The 14585-nt window shown below is 43.7% G+C and overlaps 1 long non-coding RNA gene and 1 other non-coding gene across 5 annotated transcripts; one reads left to right on the top strand and one right to left on the bottom strand.

Moving 5' to 3' along the window:
• Window positions 1-4566: 4566 nt before the first annotated feature.
• Window positions 4567-9285, bottom strand: LOC107279235 (uncharacterized). Of its 3 annotated transcripts, none has more exons than XR_001540857.3 (3): window positions 8998-9285; window positions 7061-7181; window positions 4567-6402 (listed from the first exon to the last, which is right to left on the bottom strand). It is a non-coding gene; the product is annotated as an uncharacterized lncRNA (long non-coding RNA). The 3 variants fall into 3 exon arrangements; XR_010737118.1 differs by having other exon boundaries at window positions 7061-8162; window positions 8998-9251; XR_001540856.2 differs by having other exon boundaries at window positions 7061-7159; window positions 8998-9134.
• Window positions 8943-11384, top strand: LOC107279234 (uncharacterized). 2 transcript variants are annotated; one of them, XR_001540855.3, is made up of 5 exons: window positions 8943-9252; window positions 10044-10181; window positions 10386-10456; window positions 10548-10577; window positions 11110-11384. It is a non-coding gene; the product is annotated as an uncharacterized protein (transcript). The 2 variants fall into 2 exon arrangements; XR_010737117.1 differs by lacking the exon at window positions 10044-10181.
• Window positions 11385-14585: the final 3201 nt, after the last annotated feature.

The following is a 14585-nucleotide window of genomic DNA, read 5'->3' as shown; positions in this document are numbered from 1 at the left end:
ATACTTTGACTTAGAAAAAAAATACCATATACTAAAACAGATGGATTATCTTGGCTTCTAATTTTTATTAGCTTCTAACATGCTATTAAATAAAGTATCCAGTGGTTTTTATTGCACGACAAACTTCTTGGTGTCCCAAATTGAAAGTCGGCCTTTAAAAACCCTAAAACAACGAGATAACTATTTAACAAATTTTAAGTAAAATTATATATAGAAAAAAAATAATTTTATATGGGTGGTAGCCGCGTAATTGTGCGGGTCACCCAGCTAGTTAGGAATTAAAATAAGGAATATTGGAAGAAGAGTATAGAGTCCATATAGGAATTTAAAATTAATTAAAATTCTGAATAAAAATAATAAAATTAAAAGGTAGAGTTTAGAGTCCATATAGAAAATACAATTTACAAATAACTCAACTTAGAAACTAAAAAAATGAATATTGGAACAATAGTCTGGAGTCCATATAGGAATACAATTTAGAAGTAACTGAAATTCCATATTAAAAAATAAATAATATTGAAAGATGAGTTTAGAGTCCATATAGAAATACAATTAGAAATAATAAAAAATCAAAATTAATAATAATCAATTTATAAATAACGAAAATTCGGCATTGAAAAATAAGAAATATTGGAAGAGAATTATAGAGTTCATATAAGAGTATAATTTAGAAATAACTGAAATTTTGAATTTAAAATAAGAAATATAAGAATAAAATTTATAAATAATATAAATTCATAATTGAAAAATAAAAAATGTTGGAAGAGGAGTCCAGAGTCCATATAGAAATATAATTTAGAAATAACTAAAATTCGGTATTAAAAATAGTTAATAACTATCATATTTATATAAGACAGTATGAATATTACACAATCTAGTTAAGTTAGAATAAAATTTAAATTATGCTGTTATTTTATGATATTTTCATGATAAAATAAATAAATATATATGCTATTATTTGAGAGACAACATAAGGATGTTAGCCGGTAGCCGCGCAATTTGCGCGGGCCACCAAGCTAGTTATAATTATAGCATAAAAGATATTAAAATATGTCTACTTGCTACTAATTGTTTTTATTATTTTTCTTGAAATATTGGATATCAACATGGTTAAGTTACCTGTTTCCTACCCTAATAAAAGTAACATATTTCCAATTCAACATGTCACACATCGTATTTATTAGAACATTACTCCCTCCATCAACTTTTGATAGTCATATTTCTAAATCTGAAAAATTTATTTTTGATAGGCATATTTTAATCCAACAACCTATCATCTTAATGACTTTCTCGAATTTGATGGGTGACTCTCCATTCTTCCACACAAGATTGGCTACATGGTCATCGAGAAATGTAAATATTAATGAATCGCTTGTTTACGAGGAATGACCAGTAGCATGTTTAAATAGATGATAAGTAGAATTACTTATCCTTAGTCTATGTGCCAAGATGAAATATAACTATCAAAAGTAGATGTAGTGAGTAATTTTTACTAACTTTATTAAAATAGCAAAAAAAATGAAGAATTAGAAGAAAAATACTTCTAGCACTTTCTATGTTTGTATGTACTTCACATTCCTTTATTATATTAAATTTTAATAATTATATATATATTAAGATAATATAACGATGTTAATAATCCAGCCAAGTCTATTTTTTTTTTACGGAGGGAGTATGTACTTGTGTTGATTTTCGTAAATCTGTAGCAGACCGTATTTTCTATTTTTAGTGCATCATCAATAACTACAAAGTTATACGGATTTAACACTATGAGTTCTTATGGGAATTTATTTATTTTTAATGCATCATTAAATCTGTTTTTATTTATCGTTGGGAGCTGGGAGCTATCCAAACACCTTTACCGCTACAACAGCATCCTGACACTAACAAGAAGTAAGGGAGGTACGGGTTCGCATTCCCTGTCTTTGGACACAACGGCAAACTTTGCCGTTCCTCAAATCATAAACATCCATTCCATGTTTACGGTCGGATTTTGCTAGACTTCCCAATTAAGAAATTGCTTTTCTCCAACGTAACCTAACGTAATGCCTTCCCAATTAAGAAACCGCTTTTATTCTCCATCGCAATACATCGTTTGATTAAACGCTTGTTGTTTCCTTTTGATATCATACTCATGTTGTTCATTTGTTCCATGTCCACTGGGAAAAAGAATCCCTAATGATCTGTATTGTGGATAATAAATCTTGAAGTTGCATGTGCTAGATTGCTAGTATTTCCTATTCGTCTATTCGTGATGGTCATGCAACAAAATGAAACTACAGTGGGCCACAACCATGACGATGTCTTTCGTTTGAGATGTATGTTGGGCCAGCAAAATCCGACCGTAAATATGGAATGGACGCTTGTGATTTGAGTAACGGCAAAGTTTGCCGTTGTGCCCAAAGGCAGGGGATGCGAACCCGGGAGGTACAGGGGTCCTCTGTTCCCCGTTTGGTTCTATGGTAGCAGTGACCGGTAATAGTCGCGATCTCCAACTCACAGAAACTGGCCTCGGATCGTTCCTGACCCTGAGGAACGTGATAACGAGAGGCTCTGTTAGGCAGTTATGAGCTATGAACACCAATGGTAAGGCATGCTCCTATATGGACTATAGTAAGGCATGCGTACTGTGTGTGTAAGGTGTACTGGTTCGCCGGACCCTGAGGACGGTGGTAGCTATTTTGTTGAATTCGAGGATCTGTAAACTATCGATCTGAACCTTTGCATGCAGTATGGTGGTAGCTATTTTGTTGATTTCGAGAGTCTGTAAATTATTTTGTGGTGTTAACCCCTGGTATGCTTTGAAGATGCTTCCCTCTGGGCTTTCAGATTTCGCACAAATCACAGAAATATAATCGCTAGATGGAAGAACCTATTCTTTTCTCCAACCCCGCTTTAACCCCTGAATGTCTGTAAATTTTAAACTTTTGCAGGGGGCTACAAAGGGGTGTGCTGCAATAATATCAGAATTATCAACCAAAAAAACTCATATCAAACACCACAAACATCAGAATTACCGAATACTAGATATCTTAAAGGTGTCATTCTTAAAGCTAACGATCTCAGATTTATTGATATGTTTCGAATATTCGATCATCTTACCCTAAATAACAAAATTAGTAAAACAAAAACCAGTTACAATAGATTGTGACTAATTACATAACATCTGTCTATGAAAAATGTGGCAGCATCTAGCCGGTGCGGCAGCGTTTAGAGGAGGGGTCGGAGACCGGCTTGGCACAGAGAGGCGCAGCCGATGACAGCGGAGGCCGGCCCGGCGCGAGAGGCGCGGGCGGTGGAGATGGAGGCCGGCTTGGCGCGAGAGGCGCGGCCGATGGAGAGAGGCCAGATTGGCACGAGAGGCGCGACCGGTGGAGGAGTCGGCTTGGCGCGAGAGGCGTGGCCGGCAGTGGAGGAGGCGACCTCGGTGCGAGGTGGAGCTGCTGGTGGGTATGGCGTGGACTTCGGCGCACGTAGGCTGGCTGGCGGGGGCGCCGGTGCAGGGGTCCCACATGTCGGCAGAGGTTGAGTGGTGGTGGAGCATCGGTGCATCAGCCGTGGATTCGCAGGTGGTGAGCGGCGGGTGAAAACCCAGCCCGGCCTTGGCCGGACCGACAATGATATATCATTCCCCCTCCTAAGGGCGTTGTCGTGCTGTCTCACCCCTCAAGGGTGGTTGCCGGGCGAAAGCCCAGTCTTGGCTCCTTTGAGCCCCGACGAACGACGCCTGCGGTTTTCCGTCGCTTCTCTTCTTGAAGACTTCGTTTCGGCATCCCCTAGGTGGGGCGATCTCGTCTGCGTGTTCCTTTGTTGGTCGAGCAGCGGTCGGTCACGCTTAGCGGCGGCCAGTCCGGTGCTAGCCTTCTCCCATGCTTGTATGTTGGCGCTGTCAGTGTGTGGGTGGTGGTATATTTTTTTCCTTTTTTCTAGTTATGACTCTCCAGGGTTATAATCTTGTAATTTTTTCCTACTCTATCAATAGAACTTTGCAACATCTCGTGCAAGTCGTTAAAAAAAAAGTGGCACAAACCACACCGACTCCCTAGTGTACTCACTGGGTAGCTCATCGATAACCGCTAACTCATCACGACACAAATCTCACTGGTAAACACGTGTAACAATGTAACATCCTTCTTGCTTGAATCATCAAACAAGAAGTATGCGTATCCACCGTAACTGCAACTCTTGGCACCAGGAACCTTCGCTGTCTCAATCAGAAAACTGCTGTTTCCACCCAAGAACATGATAGGATCAGGATTTACCGTCTCGGGGACCCAGGAAGCTCTTCCGTCCTTCTGCAGTTCTGCTGGAGCTTATGCAGCGATACAGATAATGGCTGGCGTCTTGTGCCGAAGGATGAATTATAATCTGAGCACATAACACATCTCCACGCCATTCAAGAAGAAACGTACGTCCCACCGCTTTCCCAGGCTCAACTGGCGCCTGGCGGTGGCCCTATCCAATTGCTGGTACTAAAGTACGGCGAGACGACTGCAAAACAGCGGCTGCTGACGTCTCCGCAAACAATAGATCCGTCCTCCATCGCGGAATATTGGGCCTGTTTAGTTGGTGAAATAAAAAATTTTAGGTGTTACATCAGACATTTAACTGGATGTCGGAAGAGGTTTTTAGACATGAATGGAAAAACTAATTTCATAACTCGCCTGAAAACTACGAGACGAACTTTTTGAGCCTAATTAAACTGCCATTAGCACATGTAGGTTACTGTAACACTTATGGCTAATCATGGACTAATTAGGCTCAAAAGATTCGTCTCGCCATTTACATACAAATTGTGCAATTAGTTTTTCTTTTTATCTATATTTAATGCTCTATACATGTGTCCAAAGATTCGATGTGATGTTTTTGTGAAAAGTTTTTGGGAACTAAACAGGGCCAGGTCAGGCCAAATAATCTGAGTATGCAGCCATGTGGGGTTATTGTGCAGCAGCATAGAGACCCGGACGATCCTCCTCAGGTCATTCACAGTGCATCTCTGTGGCATTTGGCCTCAGCACAAAAATACGAATATTCCGTTCCACGTCGTCTATCCGCGCGGCCTCCCTAGGAACGCGTAGCAAACTTTGGCTACGGGTTCCTCGGTCGTAGGTAGGACCCACGGCGCGTCAAGGATGAGAGAGGGAGGAGAGAGAACGGTCATCCTTGTGCTCCACGCCGCCGATCTCGTCGGCCAGAGGAGGAAGGAGGACTGTCGGGCGCAAAGGGGAAGCTCACCAGCCGCCGACGGGGAGAAAGGAGCTCCGCTGTCCCTCGCCGCCCAACCCGCGTCCGTCGTCCCTCACCACCCGACCCGCGTCCACCGTCCTTCGCCGAGCTCATCGGCCCCCACCGCCAGATCCACGCACTCCGTCCCTCGCCGAGCTCGCTCCCGCCGATTCAACGCTGCTGCCACCGAATGGATGGGGATCCGGCCGGAAGAGGAGGAGGGGAGGCGCTCGAGCTGCCGCGCCGCCTCGATCTGCGGCGGCCAGAAGAGGAGGAGGAGGGGAGGCGCTCGAGCCGCCCCACCGACCAGCACCGTCGAGCTCCTGATCTGCCGCTGGCGTCGTCGCCGCATGGGCCGCCCGGTGTCGGCGTTGCTGCTCAGGCCGTCCGTGCCATCGTCACCGTCCGCCGAGCCGCTTCACGCCGCCGCCATCGTTCGCCGCGCCGCGCAAAGGGGAATCTCACCGGCCGCGCAGGAGGAGGAAGGGGAGGCGCGGCGGCCGGAGAATAGGGGAGGCGTGCGGGCGGAGATGGAGAAGCGCGCGGGCGGACTGGGTGGGGATCAGACTGAGGATATGGGAGAGAGAAATGATTTTTTTTTGTGTGGCTCCTATTTGAGGCTACATAGCAATGTGAGACTTGTGATAAATATTATTCTTCTTGTGTCTTCGTCCTATGTGGCAGCCCTAGCTCCGTAAAATAGGTGACGCACTACTAATGCCCTCACTGTAGAACCTGCAAACCAGAACTCTCCCATCCTCACAAACTCTGAAACTGGTATTGCCATGCTGCATCTTGCCATACTCTGACAACCGAGGGAGGGTTTGCTGTGAGTATCCAATCAGCTGTGAGTAATCCACATGAAGCAGTATTGATCGATGTCGCCAGCTACTGGAATCATCAGGAGGACATGGCCACTCGTCGATGCAGCGGTCATACGAGAAAAGCTCCAGCTTGCAGGAAGGGTGATGGTTTTCCTTGTGACTACGCATCGAGCGCTCAGAGTAGACGGCTGAATACCACAGGGAGCAACAAGTAATGGCAGGTGAGGCCATAGGGGACGAGTTGAGCTTCATTCCTTGCACACTGCTCCCATGCGAGCATAATCTGCCGGGTCATAGGTATGGAGACATATCTCGTACACACTGTCTTCCGGGATGGCAGAGCATTTTGTGCCTGTAAATGTAATATCGACATGATGTGTATAAGTATTTTAGAAGGAGAAAATCAAATGACGTGCTTAGCATATTGAGCAGAGACAGATTAAGACAGTTCAATACCATATAAAATGTACTTTCTCTAAGAATTGGTTTTGACTGAGCGCTACCAAATTAGGTGGAGTCCTTTTGCTAAAAGATTGACATCACATTTTTTACTTGATTTTAGAAGATCTACCGGATCATACACAACTGAATTTTATTTTCATTCTTCCTATCCTAATTTCAAGTTCAGATTCTAATATTTTGTGACTGACAACCCAAATAATTGAAGAGAAGAAAAAAAGATAGAAAATGGTAAGCAACCCATCTAGATAGGACTTCTCTTTCTTTTTAAATTATTGTTGGACGTTACATATTTTGCCATCAGAATCGTACGCATCAATTCCTCTAGAAAAGTGAACCGGTTCGGTATTTGTAGAATAATAATTTGAAATCCTACCAAACATTGCTCTAAGAATCAACAGCAATTCTACAAATCGGCATTTCTAGAATGTACTAATCCCATATCAGATTGGAGAATACTAGATTTGAAGAGGATTACAGGAACAAAAATGTAAAGCAAACCAAATTCAGAAGAGGTGGCAAGACCATGGGGATCGATCGAAGCTACTCACGGTGGGCCATGTCGTGGATCACCATGCTTCTCCGCGATCTCGACGTCAGAACTGAAACGCGTGTCGCGGAAACCCCACCTAGCCACCAGACTGCCGCCCCTGGTGTCCAAATGTAAAATATCTACTATACATTTTACATTTAGGTCCACATTTTATTATTAAAATTTGAGTAAATTTCACTTTGGTCAACCTTTATTTACCAAATTTTTACATTGAACTAGAGTTAGACTTATATTTTCACTTAACACCATATATAGTTACCATCATTTGCACTTTAGACCGGGTTTCACAAATTACACATAGTATAATGATTGTAGATCTCATTTCTTTTTGGCAAAATTTGCTACAGGGCATCGAAAAAATGTGTAATTAGCTCATGGACACCGCAAGAACAAGAATTTGCTGTAGAGCATCACAAAAAACGTGTAATTAGCTCCTGGACACTCGGGGCCTTATTTTATTATTTTCTGTGAATTTGGAGAGAGAAATACTAAATAAAGACAAGTTTACCCTTGGATTTGAGGACCGTAGGGGCGGCTTGGTTCGCGTGCGCCCGCGGCGCAGCGACGGGGTTGACGCTAGGTCGCGACGACGGGAGAGGCGGGCGACGCGGGCGCGGCAACAAGCGGCGCAGAGCGGGCACGACAACGGCGGCGGAGCTGGTGCTAGGTCACGACGACGGGAGAGACGAGCGACGCGGGCGCGGCAACGGGCGGCGCAGAGCGGGCGCGGCAACGGGCGGTGGAGTTGGCGCTAGGTCGCGACGACGGGAGAGGCGGGCGACGCGGGCGCGGGAACGGGCGGCGTGGAGCGGGTGCGACAACGGCAGCGGAGTTGGCGCTAGGTCACGGCGGAGCGGGCGCGACAATGTCGGCGGGGTTGGCGACAGCTCGCGATGGCGCCGGCGGGAGAGGGGGAGAGAGACGGCCGGATCGACCGCTCGCGATGGCGTGGGCGTGGCAGCGGGCAGCGCAGAGTGGGCGCGCGACCTCCTTTCTCCCCCTCTCCCCAGTACGCTCGCTGCGTCGGTCGCCGCGCCTGCTCGAGCTCCTCGAACGATGGACAACGGCAATGGTGGTGGCGACTCTCCGGCGGAGGGGTCCTAAAATTGATCGCTAAAATAGAGTTAGGGATGTTTTGGGAGCATGCTGGCGCAAGGGGAAGGGAGGGGCTCAATGGCGGAGGTGGTGGTGGCGGTGCTCTGGCTGGTGTGAGGGCAGGGGCAAAATCGTACTCTCAGCAGTGTTTCTCTCTCTAAATCCACAAGAAATAATAAAATAAGACTCCAAGTGTCCAGGAGCTAATTACACGTTTTTATGATGCCCTACAGCAAATTCTCGTTCTTGCGGTGTCCACAAGCTAATTACACGTTTTTTCAATGCCCTGTAGCAAATTTTGCCTTTCTTTTTTTTTAGAAAACTTAGAATTCAACAATTTGTACTAACACTACAGTTGGGTACTGTAAAACATGTAATATCATTTCTAAAAAAAATAGTTCTTAAACTCAATATTTCTCTAATTTTATCTCTAGTATAAGGTTGTGAATGTTCATATGTAGTAGTAATAAAGTCCCATTAATCTGATAGGTGTATGGCAAAAATTTCCATATCATTGTTTCTTTAAAATGCTAAGCACCTAGACAACAACTCGTGTGATGGTAACTATAAAACCAGGTCCAAAGTGCAAAGAACGGTAATTATACGTGGTGTTAAACGAATACATAAGTCTAGCCCTAGCCCAATGTGAAATTTTGTGTTAAGCGAATATATAAGTCTAGCCCTAGCCCAATGTGAAATTTTGTGTTAAGCGAATACATAAGTCTAGCCCTAGCCCAACGTGAAATTTTGTTCAATAAACATGGTCCAAAGTGAAATTTATTCTTAAAATTTCTTTCAGATCAGATGATTGCAAAATCAGCAATCAGTTCGATTTCTCACCCTTTCACGGCCGCCAGATCCGCCACCGCTCGCCGGAGGGAGGGTCGAGCCCGGCGGCGGCGAGCAGAGCGAGAGGGAGAGGGGGAGGATGGATCGATCGATTCAATATTCCATCTCAGGGGGGCTCTCCAAGGCAAGGGAGAGGAAGAGGCCGAGGCAGGAGGCGGCCGTGAACAACAGGCGGAAGCTGCAGCGGCAGCAGATCAGCTGCCGCCGCGACCGCTCCTTCTCGCAGGAGCGCTTCCGCAGCTACAGGTTCCCACGAGCCCGCGCCCATCGTATCTTGGCAACTTTTTTGTTCAATTTTGTTCCCGTGCTCCTCGAGTGAGGTACTAGTTTGGTTCCATCTCTGGGAAATTGTGGCTCTGAGAGGTCGTGACCCTTGTGGTTACCCGATTTTGTGGTGGGGGTGGGTTGCCATTACTGGGCACGGGAACCTGAGATCTGTTCAGGTTTGGGGCCATATGTCGGAATTGGAGTGGGTTTGGTGAATTCCTCGCTATGCTTGTTTTTGCAGATGTGATGAGAAAACCTGTGTTTTTCATTAAGCAGCTTAGGATGTTGTCTTGTGCAGCTGCGTGCTAACTTCCTTCGTCAAACCTTGCAGCGGCCTGTCTGGCTTCCTATGATATAGTAAGTTTAGGGATTCGGTATTTGCTTTCAGGTTAGCACAAGCATATTATGTCTTGCGGGTGTTTGGAAATGATGAAGTGTGGATTATAACTGTCAATTTGTGAGATTGCTGCAATTGTACATAGAAGATGACACTGCCTGTTGTCTGTGTCATTTGAGGCAAACATTTTTTATAGGTTAAATTTGTGCTTGCCTCCAATTATTGTTGTCTTGGTTAACTGTTACTCTTGACTTTTGTTACTTCGCTGCTCAGATAACCAGCTTAACCCTATCCTCCATTGAAAAATACAGTGTGGGACTCTACTTGGACTAATTAATGCGTATAGTTTCCTATAGCCACCTTATGAAAACTGTCAGGCTTGCATCTTAGGTCCTCTCCCTTTGCTTATAATGTACTTTGCTGTCACTTTCAGGAAGAGTTTGATACCCACGATCCTTAAGGAGGACAGCTTGCTACTAGCTTACTTGAGGAAAATTATGAGATAGTTGCAGCACGTGGCATAGCTTTTTTTCTCTATCGCCATCCGGAGTGTGTGCTGCTTTTAGTACATGTATGTTTGTGTCATTGCAGTGCACTTCTTCCTGTGATCATACAAAGATCCTCCTCATGTATTACCAGAGACAAATAGTACAATATGCTTTCTGAATGGAAGTCCAGATAAAGTTATCCTCAGTTTATTTTACAACAAGAATAATGAATCACTCATTATGGTTCCATTACATGATTATGAAAATTTCAGTGCTTTGCGATGCAGGACAACTCGGATACCATTGTTGTGAATTCCACATTATGTTATCTTCTTAAGATGCTGTCAACCCTTTCAAGGTAGGCGAGCAAAACTAAATGCTTGTTCCCCTCATTTTGAGAGTGAATCCTTGAATTGGCCTGGATTAATGGAATTTGATGATGTCAACAGGAAGGTTCCAACTTATTCTGCTCAAGACAGGTACACAACAACTTCTGTAATGACTATAAAGTACGTTTATTCTGAAACTGTCCTAATGCCATTGCATTCTGCAAACAGTAGTTACAAGGTGTTTGATTTGAAAAACAACATACTACTGTATTCTATATCAGTTAAGAAATAATGATAAGATAAACCCCTCCCCCCATATTTTTTTCTTCTTTCCATTTCCTGCATGTCTCCTATCTAAATAATCTGTTGGATGCACCCCACTTTTATGGGCATGTTCAACAAGCTATTCCATTATCATTTAAATGCACCTTATCTTGGTTACAACTAACAATAAATTCAACAAGCATGCTTTAGATAGACTGAACTTGTAAATATATAATATATTATGTATCTAATGCACATATAAAAACTTTAAAAGAGTAAATTTCATTTTTTGACCATGTATTTTTACCCTTGTTGCAGCTTGGGCTAGGCTTTAGCTGAGTTTTTCACCTTGGACCACTTAATCTTATCATTTGTTTCATCCTGGACAAATCTCGCTCATCTTATCTGACTCTGACAGGCGACAACCCATCACCGACGTACCCATCCGCACAGCATTGGCGGCGTGGTGGCTACTGATGCACTCATTTGATTTGATCATCACATATCAGCTTGGCTGCTCCATACTCCACAGTCCCAGCCCCAAGCTACATCCTACAACCAAATGGGCGGTGGAACATGGCTTCACTGAAACAACAAAAATTGACGCAACTGCCTCAAAATTAGAACAATCCAAACCATGAATTTGTGTTGCTTCTATCCCTAATGCAAGCACCAACAAATTACTAGCTGCTATTTGAATCGATTCCCTTGCCTTGTTGCTGTCGTGCACGGTGAGATGCCACTCGCCATGGCCGTCATTGAAGGCCTCACTGTTGCGACCTGCTGGACCAGTGGTCCCACGCCATGAGCTTGCCCTCGTCGATGGCTGGCGTAGTGCATCCCGGCAACAGGCAGCTGAAAGGGACGTGATCTAGCAAGCCGAAATGGCCCTCATGGGAGCTCACCTGCCGTCGGCTGACTAAGTGACTAGAGAAGTGCGTCGCAGCGCAAATCGGCTGTTGCTGCTGAACTCTAAAAAATTGCAAAAATTGCAGGGGCTAAAATTGCAAGAAAGGACTGAAGGGACCAGGGGCTAAAAACAACAAGCTAAATGAGATTGAGCAGGCGATGATTATTAGACTTTCTGTTGCTTGATGAGCCTGATGCGTGATTGCGGGCCGGAGGCGGAGGGGAGGAGAAGGGAGGAAAGTGGGCTGGCTCGGTTGCAGGCTGAGGAAAGAAACGGGCTTAAAATGGCTCAGAGAGAAAGGAGGGTTTATATTTAGATTTTTATTTAAATAAATACTGAAATGATGTTTGTATTACTAAAATTATCAATTGAACTATGAAAATTTCGAAAATAATTTAGATAGCGTAATTAATCATGGAGAATTTAACAAAATTTAAATCCAGCCTGATTTTATTTGGCAAATTTTATTCCCCACATTTACTTCACTGGTACATTAACTGAACTTTAGTATAAATTCTAGAAATAATTTATTAAACAATTTATAAATCCTAGAAACGAACATTAGGCACTAGGGTGTGACAGTTCATCCCGTTCTCGATTTGGATTAGGACGATACATACGTATGCCCATGTCCCCCACAAGAATCGTGCATCATTCAAATTTTTGTTGTCGCTGCTCATCAAAATAGAGATCAAATTCAATGAAAATGCCTCGATGAAAACACGTTCGAGAGATATATGTGTAATTGCGATTTCATTTGTAGCGGGGATGAAATAGAAGGAAGATGGTGAAATTTGTATTTTAATTAATTACAAAATGTAAATCTCTCAGCTTTTTCTCAATTTTCTCGTATTTTCTTCCCGTTGCAACGCACGAGCACTTTTTCTAGTGTATATACTGTGCATACATACATATAAACTTTGTATACACATTCACAAAGTTTATTCATATATACCATAACCCTATAAATACGTGGTGGAGGACTCCGCGTGGTGTGTGATCATCGGCTGCACATCGCCGGACACGACATTTTACAACCTCTGCCTTCACCAGTTCAGCGTCACAGCCTCAAGCCGCGTGCTAGGCACCAGCAACGACTTCCTGGAGCGCCTCGCGCGTATCATCCCAACCCCAAGTGAGCTGGCACGATCGTGCTATGCAGATGCCAAGGCCACGCTGAGCAGTGATCCCCTTCAGCTGGTCCTCTGTTGTGTCCCCTGGAGCCTCTGCCTCGAATCGGACAAGGAAGATAGTATCATGCGAACGGAAATTGCAAGGCCCACGGTAGTTCAGATGCTCGACCTCTTCAACAAGAACAAGTCCCTGATGCCCGATCTGCCAGGTCCTTGGGCACCTCACTGGCCAGTATCAGCGGCAAGCGACATTTGGGTACTATACCTGGCATGATGCCCGGAAAAGAATGGTCAGTCATACCAAGTGATGCGCCGTTATGACAAGCTCACTGATGAATGGGTGGACGTCGACAGAGTCGACTTGTGCCATGATGGCCCCTGGACTATGGTAGAACCAGGACGTGGCGTTTTTGGTGGTTGTTTTATCACTGGTCAAGTTTCAATTCTTCAGGGTTATGTGGTCATTGGGGACCTAATACTAGTATCAGTAGGAAGGACACAATTTTTCTGTTTCAATTGCTCGACTTGTAGTTGGAACTAGGTGACCATCACTGGCGATAGTTCTCACTATATCCTTTTCTATGGTAGAGCAGTTTATGTGGAGGAGGATGACACGATCTATTTCTCGCGGGGTTGCTCTCTTGTTGCTTACAAGTTCCTGCGAGAAGAGATGCAACTGAAGCCACCAGTCAAGATCGGAGAGAAGCTCTTTCCTTATGGCGATGATGGGAGTAGTTTCGTTGCCCGCCTCAATGACCGCATTTTGTGCGTTGTCTGGGTTAGTATGAGGCTTGCATGCGGATGCACTAACCGTCACATGCTTGTTGCCACTGTTTGTGTGACTGGTGAGAGCCACTGTAGCCAAGATTCCGTCCCCCTGGGTTGTAAAGTGTTGCACTACACTTGCCGCAAGATACAAATGGTGGGAAGGGATGAATGCTCTGGTAGTTTTGACAATTTCTGCTTCTTACATGAAGTAATTTACTACTCTGCTTTGAACACATCTGATCAAACATAGCATTTTTCAATTTGTGATTTTTAGAAAAAAAATATTTCTAATATTACTCAGTATAGCTAGAACTTACTGATCAAGATTTTGAATCTGTTAGTATTATTCTTATGTTATATCTTAATTAGAGAGTACCGGGAGGAGAAGTCTCAGCATCTAGAAGAACATCTAGTGTTGGAAGAAGGGGTGGATACTGTAGAGCCATCTGCATTGCTTCCTTGTTGCAGGTTTGATTTATCTTTTCTTTATCCATTTGTTCTTTGTTGTGAATTGCAATTTGACATTTTACAGCTGCTAAATTTACACAGGAAATTCTTAAAATGACATGAGAAAAATTCAAGCAAAGGGAACTAGAACTCCGGTAGTTACAGGTAAGAGTCATATCTTGGAATGCTAGCGGATTTTATATTTCCTAATTATGGCATATTCTTGTTCTCTGTTGTGGATCCAATTTGATAATTAATTAACAAATATCATAACAGGCCGCTCTATCTATTCTTGGTTAGGACGGTCTTGACCGTTAATATCAGTTGGGTTAAATATCATAACAGGCCGGACCGTCTGTCGACATTAGTTAGGAACTTAGGATGATCCTGACCGTTAATATATGCTGGTTTAAATACATGGTCGGTACATTAGAGGTTGTGAATTTTTCATGCGAAGTGAGTTGTGTCACATGTAGATATTCGGTTATATCAGCACTAGGCTTGGAAAAATGAATGGTTAGCTTCATCTTGTTTCCTGCAATACTTGTAAGTTAGTACAAGTCTAACAGTATGCCTCGACTTATATGTAATCTAATGCACTAATTTAATGATATGAGTAGCAGTTTCATATCTATT

The sequence above is a fragment of the Oryza sativa genome, chromosome 10, assembly GCF_034140825.1.
Source record: "Oryza sativa Japonica Group chromosome 10, ASM3414082v1".
NCBI classification, from domain to species: Eukaryota; Viridiplantae; Streptophyta; class Magnoliopsida; order Poales; family Poaceae; genus Oryza; species Oryza sativa.
The sequence above is the reverse complement of the archived record's forward strand: the minus strand, read 5'-3'. Positions and strand labels throughout refer to the sequence as shown.